General features: G+C 51.2%; 1 long non-coding RNA gene across 1 annotated transcript; it reads right to left on the bottom strand.

Annotated features, from left to right (window-relative positions):
- Nucleotides 1-9787, bottom strand: LOC129785188 (uncharacterized). The gene is made up of 3 exons (XR_008748841.1): nt 9410-9787; nt 2853-2900; nt 1-114 (listed from the first exon to the last, which is right to left on the bottom strand). It is a non-coding gene; the product is annotated as an uncharacterized LOC129785188 (long non-coding RNA).
- Between the last annotated feature and the right edge of the window lie 12142 nt (nt 9788-21929).

The raw sequence follows: 21929 nt of genomic DNA, 5'->3' as shown, positions 1-21929 counted from the left end.
CGTGCCTCCTCACCAGGTCTTCCCAGCTTGTGGCAACCAGATTCAGCTTCTTGGTTCAGTTTAGTTTCAGCCCTTCTGTGGCTAGTGGTAAGAAATACAATGCTCTCCTTCCACCTGTTAAAAAAAAACCAACATAAAAATCAAACTCCAGCTATCACTTAGATTTTTATATTCCCCCACATTTCCGAGATGATGAAATACAGCCACCGCACGCCAATCCCCATGGAGTGGGTGCCATGCTGGATGCAGCATCATCCCTTTGCCCATGAGGAGCATTTGCTTCCACTGTCCAGGGAGCCATGGCTGTGAATGAAAGCTCCTTGAACTTAACAACGTGTTTCAGCCTTACATGTATTACTGCTATGCTTTTACAGTGAAGAGATGCTACAAAAACAAAAGTGCTGCGTGCTCCAGGGCCCTGCCTCTGTGCCTGAGATCCCACCCCCTGGTTTCCACCCATGTCCCACAGGACATACCTGCAGTCTCCTTCCCACTACCTACGTTTGCACTGAAGAGCCTCCCAGAAAGACACACGGGATTTGATGTCGTATAGTTGGAAAAAATTATTTGAAAAATTGGAAATAAGCAACAACAGGTGCCGCAAAGGGCTGCAGAACCCGGTGTGCTCCAGAGGCTGTGTGCATGGTCACCAGACCACCGAGTCCCTCCTTGGTGGGCAACTTTGCACCCAAGAGATGAGCTATGACCACCAAAACAGTTGAGGACATAACATCTAGAAAGCTTGAAGTTTGCTGGCTGTAAAATGACTCCACACTTGTCTAAAGAATCTATGCACAGCTTTGCTTTCCCTCAGTAGGATGGGAAATCTGCGGTTAATGACCCCCTGCAGCAGAAGGTCCTTCTGTTGATCTGTCCTAAAACTGCCCATTTGCTCACTCAGTTTGCACATGTGCCCACTGGAAGGGACCAACAAGAACAACCGGGGAGCCCCACCGGGTGCTGGCTCCTTCCTGGCAGGCGGATGGGAGGGGAACACACACTAATTATTTGCTACATCTGCAAATGCACCTCAGGGCCATGAGGTCAGGGACCCCACACACGAAGCAGCACAGTCCCGCCCTGAGGAGCTGGCTGGTGCACTGTCAGCGACCATCTCTGCTGAACAGAATTCATTTTTTATTTGGTTTTATTAATCTTCACATGTTTAGACACAAGGGCTACGATTTATAGCTCACACACAGGAAAATATGAAATTTTTTCCACATCTCCCTGTTTAAGATATTTGCAATCATGATGTGCACTCTATCCCATTATTAAATGCTGGTCCCAAACCCACCGATACAGAGGAAGCAATTCCCTAGAATGTGGGAGAGCCCAGCTAACCTTCCACTTCAGCATCCAACACACCACCCTCAGCCTGTCTGCAACACCTCTGTGCATCACCCTGCTCAGCTGTCTCACCACCCTGGGACATAATCTTATTCATGATCTTGTTCCTGGTGCAGGAAGCCATCACATCTGATTTATTGCATTCAATAAGGAGAAGGAATTTAAAACAGAAGGTCTGTCCAGATCTAAGTTTTGAAATTATTCTGCGCCTCTACCTTTGCCCCTACCATCCCAAAAGCCTGTAACTTGTTTCGAGTGGAAGAGGTGATTCGGGGCAGTTTGCAGCTATCCCTGGGGTGCAGCAGAAGCCAAGAAGCTAAGCCAAAATGCACCTTAACGATGCAGCCTCATGCAGACTTTTCAAACACCTGCATCTTAATTACTCCAGAGAACAAATTTCTGACACTGGAAATGCAGCTGCACTAGCTGCGGTGTCTGTCCTGCCTTCCTAGCTCATTTTGCCACTGCTTCCTTCAAAGCAAGCCGTAAAGCCAAAACCATTTCCTTTAATGCACTTGATAGAGGTTTGATGTGAGTGGTGGGCTCTCATCAGCTGCTTCTTCAAAAAAGGATGTAGATAAAAAGATGAGAGAAAAAGGAAGCCCTGTGTACATAAGTATTGCTCCAAGACGCTCCGCGCTTGCCCCATCAGCACAGCCCTGGCGCTCACCCACCGCGGCTCCAGCTCACGCTCCAGGCAGGGGGAGCCTGTCTGGGTGGCCTTTCCCATGGGACAGGGCTCCTCCGCCACAGCTGCCTGGGACATCAAAAGTAGAGCCAGGATGAGGATAGGGCCAGCAGGACAGGTCCCCAAGCACCTCTCCACTGCAGCTTGCCGCAGTAATACAGCAGAGCTATGGGGGCGGGGGGGGGGGGGGGGGGGGGGGAAGGTTGGGCACCATGGGCCCACCCCAAGCAGCTTGGGCATTTCCACAGCCCCTCAGCACCCTGCTCGCCCGGACCATGACAGCACAGCTGGCAGAGCGGGGACCCCCAGTCCCTGATCCCCTCCACCTTCCCCCACAGCCTCGCAGGATTTCATTTGCAGTTTACCCCCACTTCCCTCGCGGTCTAAAGGTTCAGCCGAGGTGGCAGGAGCAGTGCAGGCAGCTGGGCGTTGGAAGGGGGCTCTTTCCTCCCTCTCCTGCCACGGAGCCAAGCGAGCAGGGCCAGACAGCACGAGGAGACAGGGCAGGGCACCATCCCTGCTCCAAAGTCTCGCTGCAAGGGCTGAAGCATCCTCTCACGCCTCCCTGCGCGCCCAGGGCTGGTGTCCCCACCTCCCCACCATGCACACCATGTGCACCAGGCAGGATTTCGAGCGTGCACACAGCAAATTCATCCTCACCGTGGCTTTCGAGCAACACCCTGGGCTGTGCGCATGCCACCTGAGCCCAGCAAAGGCTACAGAAAAAGGGGCTGCTTGTTTTCTCCAGCCTGTCTGAGCATTACCCAGCCACCAGGGAGCTGCCATCTACCCACTCACACTTGTGGGTACCCACCTGCTGCAAAGAGAGCATCAGCCAGGGCCAGGTACACGTCTCTCCTTCCTAGGAGCAAAACAGGGGAGGGAGAGGAACAAGTAGGAGAGGAAAGATCAGGGTGAGAAGATATGAGAGTTGACAGCACTCTCATCTACGACCACAGATGTTAGCCTCAGTGCTCATTAAAGCCCTGGGTCTTCAAGTCCTGCAAATTAGAATTGGTTAAAAAAAAAAAAAAAAAAAAACCAAACCACAAACCAATTTCTAATGGAATGGTATCTTGTAGAACAAAGAAACAGCAGTTCTGTCAAAAAGAAAAGAAAAAAAATATCTGTTTTGAGTTGAAAATCTTCTGCTATTTTAAGTGAAACAGAGAGGTAAATACATTTCATTTGGGTTTTATCACTACAACTCATTCTGACATTTACATTGTATTAAAGTTTTAATATTAATACTGTGCTGCTATATAATATTTAATACAAAAATTAAATATATATATTTAAGTTAATATTTCATATGCTAAAAATCCAAATGGCAAAATCCCTTTGCTCCATCAAAGATAAAAGCACCCAGCACTAATTAAAACCTCTCTGATGCTACTGAGGCTCAGGACCAAAAGCAGCACCAAATAAATCCCCTGGAAACAAGTCGCAATGATGCCAGTAATGTTTGCAAGAACAACTCAGGGGCTCCTCACTGACCTTTATGATGTGGGGACTGAGTAGAAAATGACCCTGTGTTGTAGTTTAACCCCAGCTGCCGACTGAGCCTCTAAAGCTCCCCCCTGGCAGGGTGGGATGGGGGAGAGGGTGGGAAGGGTGGAAGTGAGACAGCTGACGGGCTGAGCTAAAGGCAGTTTAACAGCTGCAGCAAAAGCCGCACAGGCAAGCGGGGCACAGCAAGGCGTTCATTCCCCGCTCCCACCGCAGCCCGGGGCTCAGCCACCCCCGGGACAGCCGGGCTCCATCGTAACGGGGGCTGGGGGGCCGACGGCATCACTCCGAGCGTCCCCCCCTTCCTCCGCCTTCCCCCAGTCTACGTGCTGAGCGTGATGCCACACGGTCTGGGATGTCCCTGGGCTCAGTGGGGGTCAGCTGTCCCGGCCGTGCCCCCTCCCAGCTCCTGGTGCCCCCAGCCTGCTGGCTGTGGGGTGGGCGAGGAGCAGCAAAGCCCTTGGCCCTGTGCGAGCGCTGCCGAGTGGTAGCGAAACACCCCTGGGTCATCAAGGGGGGTTTCAGCACAAATCCAGAACGCAGCCCATCCCGGCTACTAGGAAGAAAATTCACCCTGTCCCAGCACACCCTTCTCGCTTTTCACACTTTAGTGCATCACACACCATGAAAGCAGAGCAGGAACAGTGCTGCAATGAAGATGTGGAGAAGCAGGATGAGGAGGGATGGTAGATGTTATTTTGCGGGAAAAGCATTAGCAAGTCTCCTCCAGCCATTGCTCAGCAGCTCTGGGCTATTCATGCAGAGGGTCAGGGCCCCAGAGAAGGGAGTGCTGCCTTGGGGCAGCGGGTTTGGACCAGACACCACCACTGTCCCCATTGTCTCCCCCAAGCCATCACTGAGACGTATTTCTTAACCATACCCATTAATAAGGTGAGCAGCCATGGAGCCCACACAAGAAATCAAGAGGGGAACGGGGCAGTCCCACAGTAAATACATTGCTGGGCCCCAGGCCAGCCGGTCCGCCCCATGCACCATCGTGGCCAGCAGAAAGGGAGGCTGGTGCTCAGAGTGGGGGTCTCAAACACCCAAACCACAGACCCCAAGCCAAGCCATGCACAGATCTTTGGGTCTTAGAAGACAGGTGAGCACCCACATTTCCTTGTAATCCACAGCTTGTTCGATACTCAAACACCTTGGGGCCATCCAGGACTTACCCACCATGTATACAACTGTCCCACCCATGGCACAGCCCTTGGTCCTATCCAGGTCCAAAGAGTTCGGTAGTTACAGCCCACTGACACATCTCAAAGTCAGAGAAAACTGAGGGGGATGCAGGGTACCCTTTTATTGCCCCAATTTCTCAAGCCCCTGATCCAGTCGGCAACATTCCCCAAGTCATAGAACTATTCAGGTTAGAAAAGACCCTTGAGATCATCAAGTCCCACCATTAACCCAGCACTGCCAAGCCCACCCCTGACCCATGTCCCCAGGCACCACATCTGCACATTTTTTAAACACCTCCAGGGATGGTGACCCACCACCTCCCTGGGCAGCCTGTTCCAGTGCTTGACCACCCTTTCAATGAAAAATTTTGTCCTCATATCCGACCTAAACCTCCTCTGGAGCAACTTGAGGCTGTTTCCTCTTGTCCTGTTACTTGTTATCTGGGGGAAGAGACCAACCCCCCAAACTTGTCCCCACCAGTAAGCATCACCTCACAACCTCTCCTGAAGCCCCCAGCCTCTGGTCTCCACCAGCCTGGAGACCACCCTAGCTTCCTTCACGCTGAAGCATCAATTTGGGGTAACTTGCCACGTGCAGGCAGGGCCACGAGCACCCTGCCCATGGCTGGCCAGGGGCTTGGTCCCACCAGTGAGGAACTGCAGATGCACGGAGCTGCTCCACAGGTTCCCCTTCTTCCCCTCCAGCTCTGGTTCCCCAACTGCCTTTGCATAATTGGAGACCAGATTTCAACTGCCTGTGTTTTACCAGGCCTAATCTTCAAACTGAATATATTTAATAGGGCCTGATCTTCATAATGGCTCTGTCTGAGGCTCTGGATTTCAAAGCAGCTTCACTTAACAGGACTTTGTCTGGAAGCTGCAACCACATAATAGGGCCTGGTTTTAAACCAGGAGTGTTTAATAGGATCTGATGTTTAAAGTGCACGTATCTAATTGGACCTAATCTTTACAATCCTCTTTTCCTTCCCCCTTTTCTGGCATTTCTTCTCCTTTGCTGCTCTCCCTCCCTCCAGCACTAAGACCCCCATCCCTGCCGTGGCAGACCCCTGCCTCCGCCAGCAGCCCTGCCAGGGCCACGAGCTGCTCTCACAGGGACCATCCCAAAGCCTTTGAAAACCCTCCAGGGTCTCCCAGGGCAGCTCCTAATTCCCACTGCACCTCCTCTGCTCTCACCAGCTCACCCAGAGCCGACCGGTCCCAGGGATACAGGCACAAGCCCATCATTAAAGGCTTGTTTTAATGGGAATACAAAAAGCAGCAAAAACACCCAACACCTGATTTGGTGAATGGAAAACATGTGGGTTTTTTCCATTCCATTCTGCAAGAATCACCAGCCTTGGACTACTTTCTTTCAGTATTGCCTTCCCCACTGCCATGAGTAAGTTGCGCTCTTTGGAAGGAAAGCCCTCTCCCAGGAGTAGCCAAAGATGTTCCATTTTAGAGAACTGTAACTAATTGGCTGAAGCAACAATTTCTTTTGCCCCATCAGTTGTGAAATGGGACTATTTTTTTCCCCAAAAAAGTTCAGGCACGAGGAACGAGCATCTCGGAATTCCAAGCAAAGAAGCCATAAATAGACACACACAGGGTTTCTGCAGCAGCTCTGAACAGTCCCATGCCCATCTACATCCAAGTCTTAATGTGCCCACCCCTCTAAGGGCAGCAAACCGCTCACGCTGCCGGACACCGCACCTGCCAGGACCTGAAGTCATGCAAGTTGCCCCGTACCCATCCATGCAGTTTCCATCATACACAAATATTTCAAAGCACTCTCCTTCCATGTGCTTAGAGTCCAAGCCCTCAAAATAACAAACCACGGGGCCACACTGTGATTTCTTCACGCTGACAGGTGGGATGGGCTGTGCTCTTGGTGGGTACAAATCGAAGGGTCACAGGCACGGTGCCCTCACATCGCCTTTGTGCTGCTGGCATCCAATTCCAAAATACCTCTGGGGTTACAAAAGCTTCAGCAGTCAATTTTAATACCTGTGTTGATCGTGCCTTAAAGTTGTACTGTCTGCAGGGCAAGAATTTTTTTTAAGTATATCTCACATCTAAGGAATGACAATGTAACCAAGCCATAAAGTTTGCTGTCCCCAGAGCTCTCAGCCAGCTGTGGATCACAGCTGGAGAACAAGGAACAAAGTTTGATGGGTTTTGCCCCCTGCCCAGCCTGATCTCTGCCACTAACACGCCTGGACCCACGCCTCAGTTTCCCCTGCAGTGCTGGGAGGGGACAAGAACAGGAGGAATTCTTGCCCTTCTTCACAGCCCGTTGCTGCAGGACGTTTCAGCAATGCTCCTCAGAGCCACCTACCCGCAATGCAAAAGAAACAAAGAAAAATATTCTTGACCCCAGCTTACCAAGAGAAATTAAAGCAGAGATGAACCAGGAGGTTCGAAGGGCAAGGAAGGATGGAGCGCGCAGCAGAACCGACATGGGGCAGCTCTCCTCCAGCACCTGCACAGCCTCAGCGTGAGGACATCTCACATCTACAGTCTTTCAGATGACCAACAAACCCTTCCCTAGAAGCATGCGTTTCTCCTACCTCCCGCTGCCAGCCCCAGCACCTCCCTGGATGGGGCAGCCCAGCTCGAGCCACACCACAGGGTTAGGCACCCGCATCTGCCCCGTGCTCGCATCTCCGCCGTCGTTCACCACCCGCTGGCTACTCCCGCGGAATTAATTTGCCACGTTTGATTTGCAGTTGCATCAGGCTCTGGCACTGCCCTAAAATTTATGCTTTATACAAGCCTTACTGACAGACAGCAGGGTTGGGAGGTTAGGGAAGCAATATTTCCAGAATTTGCATAAAACAAGGGCATTTCATAATTTAGCTGATGTAGATTTGGATAAGATGAAATTGTTGGCCATTTTATAATTAGATGGCTAATCATAAAATAACCTTTGCGAGTCATCAAAAACCATTATTATACAAATGAATTCCTGCTTGGTACTAAACTTACTTTACCCTTGTCCTTGAGGATCAGAGACAGTAAAAAAAAGACCTTTTTGGTAGAATTCATTCTGCAGCCAGCCCCACGTTGTTACTATGTTTTATGGATCACAAATGCTTAATCAATAATGCAGTGCTTTCGGGAATGATGCTCTTTCTTATGTCTTTCTGTGGCTGGAATTGTTTGGCTGGCTGCTCACAAATCTTTTGATGTGGATTCATTGTTTTGGAGATACCCTTCTCTGCATCTCAGGGCAGATTCATCAGCTGAGTGAGAAGAGGTGGGAAAGTTTATTGGGGTAAAAAGAGACGTCCTGGCAAGAGCAAGAATCATTGCTCTGGGTTCACTGGTCGACTTGTCAGGTTAATGAATGGCCCTAGGAAACCATTAAGTATGCAGCAGCTGGAAGATCCCTTCCTCAGCAAATAAAAACAAAGCCAAAGAGCCTCTTCCCACATGCCATGCTGCTTTTTGCAGGAAGCCAGGCTAGGAAAGGCAATTGATGCAAAGGGACCCCCTCTGAGCTGGGGACCCCTGGGCATGCCTCGCTCCCTGCCCATCCCATCAGGAATGCTGCTTTCCCTGCAGCAGATATCCCTGCCTGCCCCAGCAGAGACCCCATGCCAGTGCCTGGATGAGAAAATGATGTTTTCCAGAAATTCAAGTTTGCCTCCCCCCAGGGTTTTCCCTGAGCTCGATTTTCTGCCCCATTACAGAGGGCTGGTGTGTTGCTCCATAGCTAGAGCTGAAGAACAGGGGTCCAGGCTCCCACACACCTCATGTCCCCTCATACCATAGCATTTCTCCACCTCCTACAGCTGACGTGATAACGACTCCATTAAGCAGCTGACAAAAAACCCCTGTGCCAGCACTGGGGGCTTTCCTCAGCTCCAGGCCAGCCCTGGCCCAAAAGTCCCACTGAGCTCCAGCAGCACCCTGGGCTCCTGCTGCCACGCTCAGCCCTGCACCAGCATCTTCTGCCACTCAGACTTTGCTGCAGGATCAAAGCTTGGGGGAATGTGGCACTTTGCTCAGGCACAACTGCTTGGGCGGTGGGAGAAAGATCAGTGGAAAATGCTGGATGTTTATGCATCTGGAGGCAAAGCAACTGCTGTGGCTTGCAGGGCACCCCCTGCCCAGCACAGGTGGTAAGAAACTTCCTTGGGAACAGTCTCTGTAAAATAGAGAGCCACCTAACTCCTGTCTGCTCTGTTTAATTTTCCATGCTCATTAAGGGTGAACTACAATAGAAAATTCCTCTTATAATTTGTGTGCCAGTCTGTTTAACAGGTGTACTGACCATGTTTGACTTTGCCACCTGAGTAAATGTTGAATCTGCTCAGACCTCATGGACAGACAAGAACGAGAGAAGAGTGAATTGGGGTCTGGCTCATTACACAGATCATCGAAGACTACATCTTTCCTCCAACGATCTCAAAGCACTTTGGCAAACAGTGATTAAATCGAAGCCCCCCAGACCTCCGGCATGCAGACGGGGGCAAGCAAACAGCCAGCTTGGTACCGCAGGAGGGGCATCGCCAAGGAGCATGAGAGGCTGAGCCCCCCGGCCACCCCCTGCCACCACCAGCTCACAGCCCGGCCACTGCCCCCCGAGCCAGTCACCCCTCTCCTCCCTCCCCAGGCACCACAACCAGCACCTTTAGACACCGTTTCAGTAGGATGTGAACCAAGACCTTACCCCTACTCTGCCACAAGGGCTGCGGCTGCTGGGAAGAAGCCAGGTAGGAGCCCAGGGCTTCCTCCGGGGCTGCACAAGGAGCACCAGGTCGGGGAGCCAGCAGCAGCAGGGCAGCCCCGTGGGCTTCCACATGTGCCACGCAGAGTTACTGTAGAGCATTAACTGCCTCTCATCAACTATGCAAACAGTGCATTTCAAGGTCCATTGCACAAGCACCTTCTCAGAGCAGTGTACTTATATTTTAATTAGCAGCTTATGTGCTGATTACCCTATTGGTATCCAGCACACCATGCAACGTGGCTGGCTCGCTCCCAGCAGGCAGGCAGGCTGCCCGTGCTCACTGCACCCCTCGCCATGCATCGCCTGCTGCTCTGGGGTCTTCCCTGAAGGTGCAGGTAAGCTGTGGTACAAGACAGGCAGCCAGTCTTTGCTGGGGATGCAGGAAGGAGCTTTCTCAGAGAGGTCGAGCCGGCTGAGCTCCTGTCTGAAGGATTATCCTTATGCTGCTGAGGTTAACAGTATTCACAGGAAAAGAAAGAAGCAGCTGGGAAGGATAGGGGGAAAGGAAAAGGTGATGACAGTGACCAGGAGATGAAGGGGGTAGGAAAGGCTTCATGACACAGCTACACAGAGGGAAGCGGGATGTCACCATCTTTCTGTTATGACAAGTGGCTTCAATTGCAGCAATGTGAGGAGACTCCTTGACCTCCACCCACAGCCCACCAACGGAGCAGTGGCTTGCATTGCATTAGCCGTGTCAGCTCAGGCAGCAGGATGAGAGCAATTACCCATGCCCAACGTAGGTTGGCAAAACTTTGCAGTGTTGGGAAATGATCAGGTAAGCCAGGCTGGAGGTGTCTCATCCAATCTCCTGTTCATCGCAGCATTAGCACTGGCGTCAGACCAGGTCAGGCTGGTGTAAGCATCAGACAGGTTAGGAAGGCGCTGTGCCAGCCACAAGGTGTTCTACCCTTACACAAACACCATCTGCAGAGCCCAGCACTTACAGCAAGCATCTTGCTGTGTGCTACGAGACAGGAGGAAGACATGTACACCCTGGTTCAGTAATTAGATGCAGACTCCCAGCCAACTCATCCAGATGATTTGTCCCCACATCCAACCACCTTCAGAAAGGACAACACATTTAAAGCCAGTCCTGCTCCATCAGTTGCCTGCAAGGAGGCCACCTGAGACCAAGGGGCTCTCCAGGCCTGACTCTGCAGGTCCTTCTCTCGGCCTCTGCCATGGCAGATACTCCAGCTGTCTTCTCCATGGCTGCTACAGGGCTGGGACCCTGGGCTGAAAAGCAAACTGAGGGGTGCTACTATTATTTGGAACTGTATGGTCTTACCCTAAGTTTGTAGGGAATGCAAGGCTTTGAGAACCTTCCCTTCCTCCAAGGTCACTGCAAAACAGCCTTCAGGCACAACCTTGACAGCAGCAAGAGCCCAAGGTGGGCCAGTGCCCACGAGGGTATCACAGCTGCCTCTGCAAAACAGGACATCATGGGTTTCCTGAACCGCAGCTCACACATGGGATTCCACTGACCTCCGAGCCTCAGCAGCCCTCTGTGGATCTGCTGGGACGTGAGGTGTCACCAGCACCTCAGCTGCCAATTCATTCCTGAAACACATCAAGGAAGCAATTCATAAAATAATGTGAACTTCAGGGGGCTGGGCCATCTCACCCAAAAGCTATCATTTACCCGATGAAACAAAAGTCTTTTTTTTTTTTTTTTTTTTTTTTCATCCTAAATAAGAGGGATTTAATAAGTTGGGGCAGGTAGAGGAAGAGAATTAAGTCTGTAGCCTCTTTTAAAAAACAAAACAACTTTAAAATGTGGGCCATATATCATTTATCGCAACTTACTGCCTACGGCTGCGCATTGCAGCTCAGACATGCACGTGATCCTCCTCGAAACCTGGTGCTAATCCTAAAAGCCTAAAAACAGTTGACCCATCATTATTAATTAGCTTGCTGTTACCAAAATACACAGGATAGATGATGATGTTATTAATTTCTGTGCAACCTGCCGTGATGCCTTCTCAGGCGGGGGAGCCTGACAGAAAGACTACCGAAGGATTTCCCTCCCACGGTCCACCAGCACCTCGGGAATCAGCTGCTCGCCCGGAGCAGGATTTCAGCTTGGCTACAGTCTCATCCACAGCGCGGGATAGTGTGTCACCACAGCAAGTGTGTAATAAACATAATTATAGAAGAAACTTATGATTATTCAGAAGTGTGTGTGGGCAGAAGCAAGCACTAAGTGATGTAAAAGCATTTCAGTAAGCACAGCCGCTCTTTCAAAATTTCCCAGTTCCATATTTTATCAGCAGAACAGGGGAAGACATCGGCGGAAGATCTAACAGACCTCCCCCTTTAACCTCGATGCTGCCAGCAAAAGCTCAGGCTAAGCAGGGTTTACTCGCACCTCCTGATGGCACTCAACTGCTTAACCCAGGTTTGCTTCCAGAAACTGGGTTACTTCTTTCTGAGAAAAAGATGCACTGATCCCTTTCCACTTTGCTTTGCCTCTCCCACCACCCAAGAGCGAATTGCCGATGGAGAGCAGGACAAGCAGCCCGCAGATGTCCTAGTAAAGCTCCTCAGGGAGGGTCTCCTGCCTGTAGGAACACCAGGCTCTGTCACACAGCCCCAGTCCTCGCTGGAGCCCACCCAGGCACACTGGACCACTTTTTGGCCGGTGGCCTAAGGCTGCCTGTGAGCCCAGGCAGGCTAATGTTGTGTTTGATTCACATTATTTATGGCTTGGGTGATACGAAGCATTACCAGACATATCCTCTGCGACATCAAGAGCTGATGTGCAACGCCTGGGGCGTGTTTCCTAACAGAGCTATTACGGATTTAAATGATAGCATTTTCCAAGCACTTGCACCAAGATGCTTTCAAAAGCCCCATGTGCTAAGCCTTAGCTGAATAGCTGAACGATCTCTTGCAGAGATGGGGACAGAGAAAGGAGGAATTTAGTTGATTCCTTATCAGCAACACCCAAAATGGCTTTTTTTTTTTTTTTTTTTTCCAGGAGGAGGACTTATCTTTAGAAACAGCAGCTTTGCTTTCCTTGCTTTTGCTGGCTAATGCAGAGTTGCAGCTCTTTGTCCTTATGGAGTTATTCTGCTGTGTTCTCACCAGATTCCCACCCTGACCTGGCTCCTGGTCATCTCCGTCTCCCAAAGTCATTCTGATGCCCTGGCACCACCCTTGTTCCAGGGATGTGGCCCCAGGGGCAGGAAGAGAAAGCAGCCAGCCCAGAGCCAGATAGATGGGCACCACTAAAACTCTCAACTAGAGTCTTAAGTAAAATAAGGGAGAGAGATGGTGAAAGTTTTGTATCACATCCTGGCTTGTTCCTGATAAAAGGAGACTCAGCAGGTCTCCAGCCAGCCACAGAATACTCTAAAACACCCACAACAGACATAGTATGGCTTTTTATCAAGCAGAAAGAGTTCTTCTTCCTTCACTTCATCTTAAAAGATACCTCTCGATGTCACTTACTCAGAAAAAGCAACAGAAGGAATAACACAAACATTTTATGCTTAAGCATGCTTTTTCTAACACAAATACGGTGCACAAATCCCTGCCTGACACAAAACTAGGGCAAATTTCTCAGTGATGATTGGCACAGAGCACCCAGAGAGCATCTCCTGGGCCATTGACATTTGCAGCCCAACATCTCAAGGCAAACCAAAACCAGCACGTGGGGAGCCAGCTAGCCTGCCGCCCTGGCACAAGCCACCCTCTCTCAGGTCACAGCCTCTGCTGGGGCAGGCCAAGAGCCAGCATCGCACCAGATCAGGCCTTTCTCCTTGGGATTTCACAGCCCTCCCTCCTGTCGCCTGTAGGTGGGGAGGAGGAGGATGGGGAAGATATAGGATCTCACTGCCTTTTCCTGTGCATCACACAAAATGAATCCAAGATGGATTGGTGACCTACTTCGTCTGAGAGGCAGTAAATAATATTAGTGCAGCTGATCACCTTTCAGACCCACCAGCCACGTGTAACAGATAAATCTACCTGGGCAAAGGAAGGTTTCCCACAGTACACCATGGCCAGAGCACAGCCCTGGTCTCAGAAAGCCCCGAAGAATGGACCGATCAGAGGCACGTGGCAGAGACACGCAAAGCTGGAGATGCTCAGCAGGTCCGGGGTTGACTGATGTGAGCCAGGAAAAGGGAGGGGGGGCCGAAGGCAGGCATCTGCCCCGCAGGCACAGAACCAGCTCACGGGGAAGCTCAGCCGATCTGGCATGTTGTCACAACTGCTGTGCTTGTACATAATGGCCTGACACTTAAATAAGGTTCGTCAACATAAAAGAGCTTTTGGCAGAGGATGTATGGTACCCACATGTAACATAGCTCACACTGTCTGGGTAACGCAGAGGAAGGCACCGCCACAAAGCTGCTCGTGAGTTCACTGGGCCTCCAGAAAGGCTCTGTGGGATGCACTCACAGGGGTTTGAGAAAATCAGAGGTAGTCCCTAGAGAGATTGCCTTGGTGACTCCTCTCCGGACACACCACAGCATTACCAAATCACTGCACAGCCAAGAACCAGACATGACCAAGCTGGGTGGGCAAGACAGAGGGGCTCAAAAGTCATCCACAGATATGAAGCCTCTTCAGGGAGCTCATCCTGCTGCCACCAGCCAAAGCGGGGCCCTGCAAAGCCCAGCAGGTCCCAGCACAGTGCAGCACCCTTGGCCACAGCACCATCCCTGGTCTTCTACCTCCCGCAGTGAGGTGCCACCACCCTGGCTCGTACCAGCCCAAGCTGCTGCCCAGCACCACGTGCAGCTCCATTGCAGTGGCTGCCCCAAGCCCCACACCCCAGCACAGCAGCCGAAGGGCTGCTGAAGCCAACCAAAGCCTTTTCGGGTCAGATCAGCCCCTTGTCACCTGCATGATGCTGCTCCGTGACTGGAGCCACAGGGACTGGGCATCTCCCCCACCTACAGCCAGCAACTGCACTTTGAAGATCTGCCTGGGGTTATCCCAGCTCCCAGACCTGTGCTTAGGGAACGTCCTGATCTCCGGCTGCCTCTCCTGCCTATCTAGGGCAAACGCACAGGAGCTGCCGCTATCCTCCCACTCAGACGCATCATGTCTGCACTGAACTGCAGGTCCTGACATTTTTTGCAGAGATGAGTGGATGTGCTTGCGTGGCAGAGGGAGACTGGTTTCCACAGCAGAATGAACATGATTCAGCCACTCTTTTACAGCGTGGGAGAGGCAGAGTGGGCATGGAGAGCCCCAGGCCTTCAGCAGACCAGCTGGGGCAGCCACTGAGCTCCAAGAACCAAGATCTCTGGGGCTGGAGGAGCTCCCTGCTGTGCAACAAGAGATGCTGGGCTATAGGACTCTTTTGCCAAGCTGCAAGGCAAAATCCTTGTGCAAAAACGGGTGCAGGCCCTTGCCAAGCAACCTCACACCTTCCACAAAACCCTTTCTTTGGGTTAAGCTCAAGGCAAACACAGCTGGAGCAGCTTCTTAAATAGGGCCGCAGGGACAGGACCAAGGCTGAGGACCCCTCCTGAGCAGTCACTGCTGCTCCCGGTGCCAGAGGGGGGGTTGGGTGAAGAAGGGTGAGATAGGTGGGATCTGGCTGGGTTTGACCTGCAAAGTACTGGTCATACCAGCCTGGAGGAAAGTGCTTTGTAAGAGTATCATTGCTGTGATGGCACAAACAAGCCATAAATGCCAGCCCAGACACAGGACGAGGGCTGGAAGCAACCAGACCCAAGTCTTTGGCCAGTGGGTCCCCAGGTGGCATGAAGGGGGAGGCAAGCCAGAGCCCTGCCAGGTCTGCTCCCCAAATCACAACCGTTAAGAAGCCTCTGGGTGCTCAGACCCAAAAGCAAGCCAGATGCAGCCAGCTGACCCCTGAACACCAGCAACCCCAGGGCAAAACCCAACACAGAAACCCAACCAAGGTTGATGAGGTCTCCTATTCATGCAGAGCAGCAGCAATCATCATAGCCCTTCATTTTACACCAACACTGGAAGCACCAGGAGGCTGTGCTTGAAGGCAGAATGGGATTATGGCCCTTTCTCCCTCCTCCTCCTCACTTCACCTTCCCCAGGAGCTGGAGGTTTCTGCCAATGCCACTGCTTACATGTCAGCTTTGAAACAACCCCTGGCAGAGCTCGCCTGTCCAGTTTACACGGGGAGGAAGCAACAGAAACATGTTTCACAAAGAGCTGGCAGATTTTCTAACCTGCTGTATTTTCCTGCCCTCAGGCTGTGCTCCCATTTACCCACTGGTGAGATGGATACGGCAGCTCCTTCCCATGCAGCCGCCCAGCACGGTGGGATGAGCTTTCAGTTTCACGGACGGGTATTTATAAGATGTTCATGGTGGAGCCTGTGCTTCACCTACCTGTTTTATTTTTAACCTTCATTTCATAGAGCTCAGACAATTCTTTCAAGGTTCCCATGAATGATCTTTATCCCTTTTGCAGCTCATTCCAATTCTGTGAATAAAATCCCTGGGTGTCCCTAGAATAAGAGAGAAAGGATGACATTTGAAATGAAATAAGAAACTGAAAACAGAGCATATTTTCAAAGAAAACTCTCAGTTCTAACCTCAGCAAGCCATAAACAAGCATGTTTGGCATCTGTAGATCCAAAAACCCTTTGCAGGGAAAGGTAAAAAACCTAAACTAGATGACTAGGATCATATGCATTTCATAGGCAAAGGGACTGGGGTCCTAATGAGAAAAAGGGTTGAACTGCACATACATATACAGTGTGTCCCACAGGGCAGGGGAAAAACCTTGAGGTCAACTTGAGCACGTAACTTATGACATGAGCATCAGACCAGTGCCTACAAGCAGAGATCCTGAACTACCCTACCCTAAGGAGCCACTGAGCCCCATTTTTAGCTCTTCTGCAGGTGGGGAGGGACCACTTCCAGAGCAGGCTTTGGAGCATTTTTTTCTCTTCTTGATCCTCTCGTTCCTGCAGCAGGAAAGGTCGTTTCACCAGACCACCAAAAGTTCATCCACCCACCTGCATCCTCACCGTGCCTTCCCAGCTCTTCATCAGCATCCATCCCCCTCGGGCTTTGAAGTGCATCGTGATCAACCAGCCTCCCTCACCCCACGTTATCAAACCCATCAGGCTGCAAGGGTAGGATGACATTTGCCCTTATTGTTCAAGACAGGTCTGAAATTTGGGTCAGCTCCCTACTTGTCAAACAGGAGGGGACTTGCCCTCCCCTGGGTGATGCTGTGGCCAGCCCTTCCCTGCTGCCCACCCCCGGCTCCTGGAGGACGGAGCGGCTGGTCCTCCGGTCCCACGGCCGCGCTGCGGCGGGGCAACACTCCCCCTTAGCGGCAGGAGCCGAGAACAAGCCTTCAGACCAGACAGCACTCTACATGCGGGATAAAATGATCTGGCTCAACACGGGTCCGGCGTGTAAACCCGGGCATCAATCCGGCTGCGTTTCCACCGCGCGGTACGTATCGCAGGATGCCGGGCATCGGGGCAGGGGGAAACATTTTCTTCCCTGGAGGGAAGGATGCTGTGCGCTGCCCCGGCGGCGGGCAGGGCTGGTTTTGCAGGAAGGATTCAAGCTGCAGCCCAGCAGCCCCAGCCCTGGGGTAAGGCTGGCTTTTCACACCTTCCCCCTGCCACGGCAGCCCAGCATCACCAAGCCGGGGGGAGCGTGGGGCGGGATGCGGCCCCAGGGCAGGGAGGTCTCTGCAGAGCCGCAGCTGCGGGGATTGTTAGGCAGAAATTAATCTGTAAAGAAAACTTAGCAACAGTTAGAGCAAGTATCGATTTTGTGTTTGTCTGCTTCTGCAGGGCCTGAGAAATGGCAGATTTAGACATTAACTGGGCTGGTTTGGCTTTATTCAAACCTCGATTTACACTAACCCTGGGAATAGATGAGTACATCTGTGGAATTCAATCTAAAATTATTATTAATTTTTTTTCCTCCTTATCTAGTCCTTTTGAGCAGATCTGACACCAGTTTTGGCACCTGTTGCCTGCTGCACAATTAGAGATAACGGGCTGTATTTTTACAGGGCTGCAGATTCTAATTTGATAGCGGAGTTTTTAGACCAGCAATCTCCCTGGATGGAGGCACTTGGCAGCACCATCCCTAGACACTTGCGCCAGCACCGCCACTGTGACAGCTTTGCAAACACAGGATGGTAAAAACACAGTTTTATGCACCAGACTTTGCACTTGAGCTCTGGCTGCTGTAGCGAAGTGGAAAGCAGCGGGCAGGGAGCAGCTTTGCTCGCCTACAGCGTGATGGTGAACATCAGCACGAAGTGCTGGAGCATCTGCCCATCCAAAGCGAGACACTGCCCTGGGTCTTTGCCCAAAGCACTTCCAGGCAATGGGCTTTCCCTTCCCCAATGCACAGACTCCAGTGCTTTCAGCAGCTCAGGGCCCCTGGCCGACAAAAGAAAATTGCACCTTACAAAGTATTACGTAACAACAGTGATGCCAGGCATCCCTTCTCCTGGGCTGGCTACCTCACTCAAAGCTGAAGCTTTGGGTGAGATTTCCAAAATTGAACAAAAAAACCCCAGGGGAATTAGGAGTGCAATTCCTATTTGTTTAGTATTTTGAAAAGAAAAAGAAAATCCTAATGCATTTACGAATCAAAACCCCTATAAAGTATTAATTTTGCCTTTCACAAGCTATTAGGTCACGTATGATCCAGGTGATGGCTTTGACCACTGCCAGCTCTGCACGTACAAGCCAGACGCTGCCCGTGGCAAGGGGAGACGAGCCTGCGCTTCTCCCCCAGGCTTTCTGCTGAGTCTTCACAATGGGGGTTTTAACTCCCTGAAACCTCTAACGTTTTCCAAATGGAAACATTCATTTCCTCACTCTGAACCCCTTGGTTTTCACAGCAAAATGTTTTCCCTGACCTTGTACCATATTTTAGTCTTTTATTCTTCTCTACTGGTGGAGATGAAGAATTGCAGTTTCCTCACTCCAGAAGCAGGGAAGGATTTTAAGTTTCTAAAGCACAATTAGTTTCCTGTCCAGCTGCAGCCAGCTCTTAACACAAGCTGTCTCCATCTCTTGCAAAATCCAGGAGCTACTCAGCTAATCCTTGGCATGTATCTACCAGGCTAAAATTGTCCTTTTAATTTCCTAAACCTCTAAACACACAGGTTAGAGTGTCAAAAGAAGCACATGGGAAATTTTACAAGGTTATTGCTTAGCAACTGCTCAATAAATACTATAAGCAAAGGCAAGAGAGGCAGCACTTTGCTGCTTTGAGTAATCCCCAAGGTCAAAGCACTTTTTGGCAAAACAGAAGCCCCAGACACCCACTCCGACCTCAGCACGCCCTCGCACCCATCACAGGGTCCAACACAGAATCTAAGGCAGCCTCCTTTCCTGCACCAAGCTGCAATAAAGCTCATCAAACTTCGAGGTGTAACCAACTCAAATTTAGCCAACAGTGGGAATTTTTTATTTATTTTTTTTTGTTACCCCAACACAGCACACCCACAGCCCCAGTGGATGCACAGCTCATGCGACCCCGCTGCCCTGTGCGGGAAGGCAGGGGAGTAGGGACGGAGCAGCACGCCTGCACACCAGGGAGCGGGGACAGCTCCTAAGCGGAGCTGAATGCTCCTGGTGCAGCCAACAGCCCTGCTGTAACGCGGGATCACACCGCTGCTCCGGAGGGCAAACCTGCCAGACACCCTCCATGCACGCTGCAGCCTTGCCGTGCTTCTGTGGCAACACCAGGCAGTGGCAGGTTACGCTACAGCTCAAACCTTCATAGCACTGCTAAGCAATTATTCACCGTTTCACACTGCAATTTATTTCACTCCATGCCATCACAGCACAGTGTACTGCACGATAGCGAGGTCAGGGGGCCAGTCTGTGTTACGCCAGCAGTTGCACGCAGGTCAGCAGCTCCTGCCGCAGCTGCGGGACTTGGCAGTGCCACCCCGGCCAACCCAGCCGCAGCTGCAGAAAGCCTCGGCGCGGGAGCAGGCAAAGCCCTCACTTTACCAGGGCTGGTACAAGGGTACTTCAATTTCCTTTTTCTTTTCTTTCCTTTAACTACAGGAAATACCCAAAATTGGAAAAGCTACTTGATTTGCTGTTCGCATCCCTCCACGGCTGCACGCAGGGACAGCTCTCCCCGTGGGTGCCATGCCAAAAAGCCCTCTGCGAGCAACCTGCTGTTTGCACAGCGCTTTAGCAGATTTAGCTGTGAAAACAAGATAAAAAGGCTGTGAAATCCCTCCAACCAGCAGGAACAAGCCCAGCAGCCCAGAGCCCTTTGAGGGACACACAGCAGCTCCCACGCTGCTGGCCGGCCATAGAGCTGTGTGAGCTCAGCACTGCTTTATGTCACCCAGCCCCATCCTAAAAGAAGCTTGCCAATAAAAAACCCTAGTGTTCCTCTCTTTTTTTCCTCCTTACCCCAATATTTTTGCTCTCCCCAGCTTTTCCAAGGCCTGTCCCAACTGGAAGCAATATCCTGCTTGCAGTCAGGGCACCACCATGACCCAGGAGCTCCAGCTTTGCTCTTTCCCTCCCATCCCCGATATAAATCAATCTTTTTTGTGTGTGTGTGTGTGTGTCTGGGTTCAAACAAAGGGCCATCTGCTCTGTTGAGGAATGCAAAATACCAAAAGCAAATACAAAGTTTAAAATAAAGCAGCAACCCAGGGTTTCTGCAGCTTTCCAGCAAGCTGGGCCACAGAAAGGCATTCCTCTCCCACACGGCAGAGGCTCCTGGGACTCTTTCATCCTGCTCTTTCATTTAAAGCTAGATTAAATTTCTCTTTGTGCGTGAGGGTTGTGCAGCCTGAGAAGGCTGAGTTACTGCAGAGGCTTCTAAGGGACAACAGCCAGGGACATGGAGCCCCAGACTGAGAGGGGTCTCCAGCAAAACTCCTTCCTGGGGCCTCTAGTCCAGGGGCTCCACCGCCAGCCTGAAGCCCAACCTCTACGAGATTTTTATTGGAAATAAAGCAGAGCACCCGAATCAACAGAAAAATGAAGGAAGCAGGGCCTTTTCTCTCCACCTGCAGAGCACTGCCTATTCCCGAGCCCTGAGACAGGCAAACTGGGCTGAGCTGGTAACATCCACACCAGAAGGAACTTCATTTTCCAATTAAAAGCCAATTGCCTTTTTACTCGTTAACTATGCTAGGCCTTGCTCATTTTCCTCGGTATTTTGCTGCCCCTCAATCTTTCTTAATAAGGACTGTGCCATGCAGGACACCCAGCCCTGCCTGGATTTACAGCATCAGAGCAGCAGTTAATGCTTCTCAGCCCCATAACCCTTTAACTTCGGGGCAGCCCCCAAACACAGGTGCCAGGCTCACGCACGGACCTACCCTCCGTCAGACCCTGCCTCCCTGGGCTCCAGCTCACCCAGCTCTGGGAAGGAAATGCAGGTCTCTGCTTGGGCTGTTTTAAAGGCACCTGGCGCGGGAATAGCCAAGCCCACTAAAGCCCGAGCGGAGAGGGATGGGTTTATGACAATTTCCCTTAAAATAACAACAGAATGGAAGCAGCTAAAGCCAGGCCTTCAGACAAGCGGGCCCAGCCATCTTTCCAAAGCAAACATTGCAGTACTGAGAAATAAAAATTATTTCATAGATTTGCTTTGGCCCTGAGCCTGTAGAAATGAAAAATGAGCTGGGTTTCTAAAACTCATAAAACTCCCTCATTTCCCAGGATCCAAGGTTTTATTAACAAATTTGTCAGTAAGGCTTTTTTGACTCTATTGCCAACGTTAAGTCACAACCTGAAATGAGATTTATACGGCCCTGTTCTGTTCTTCCACCCTGCAATGGGACTGGGGACAGTGACCCTGTTGAGAAGCATGGGAGTGAACAGAACCCTCTCCCCACATCTTTGCTGTGCAGCCACCCCCAGCCAGAGGCAGATCTGCCATGGCGGCTTTGGTGGCTTGCAAAGGACAGCCCAGCCTAGCCCCAGACAGCTCACCAAAGAGCTGTTCATGCACTGGTCTAACTGGCAAGTTGCTCTTCAGTTTTCTCAGCACCTTTCCAGTTGCTGCGAGTTAACACAGGGCTACAATTGCTACATTTCATCCTTGGCTACATCAAAACAGGACACCCTACTACTGTTACTGCAGCAGAACAGCTACACAGATGCAGCTTTGGCCTCCAAAGGAAGAGCAGAAGAGGTTCTGCTACATCACACACTCCTGGTGCTCTTCTCCAGCCCACTGCTCTCCACATCCATCCACTCCTGCAGCTTTGCAGGGATCCCAGCCACACTAAGCTCAAAGACACTGGCACTTTCCCATGAAGTAGCCAAAATAATTTCTAAACAGCTGATGAAACTGTTAAGGGTTGAAGCGAAACAGTCCCTTCTCCCCATGCTGAGAGGCTAACAGGAATCCAGCAACTTGCCAGGAAAGAAGAGATCCCACATGAAAACCAGTGCTTTGGGGCATCGCCGACCCCAGCACGGCACTGCCTCCCTCCAAGCATTGAGGCCCTGGGCAGAGTCAGAGTCTGAGTGACAGGG

This window comes from Falco peregrinus, chromosome 9 (genome assembly GCF_023634155.1).
Source record: "Falco peregrinus isolate bFalPer1 chromosome 9, bFalPer1.pri, whole genome shotgun sequence".
NCBI lineage: Eukaryota > Metazoa > Chordata > Aves > Falconiformes > Falconidae > Falco > Falco peregrinus.
The sequence above is the reverse complement of the archived record's forward strand: the minus strand, read 5'-3'. Positions and strand labels throughout refer to the sequence as shown.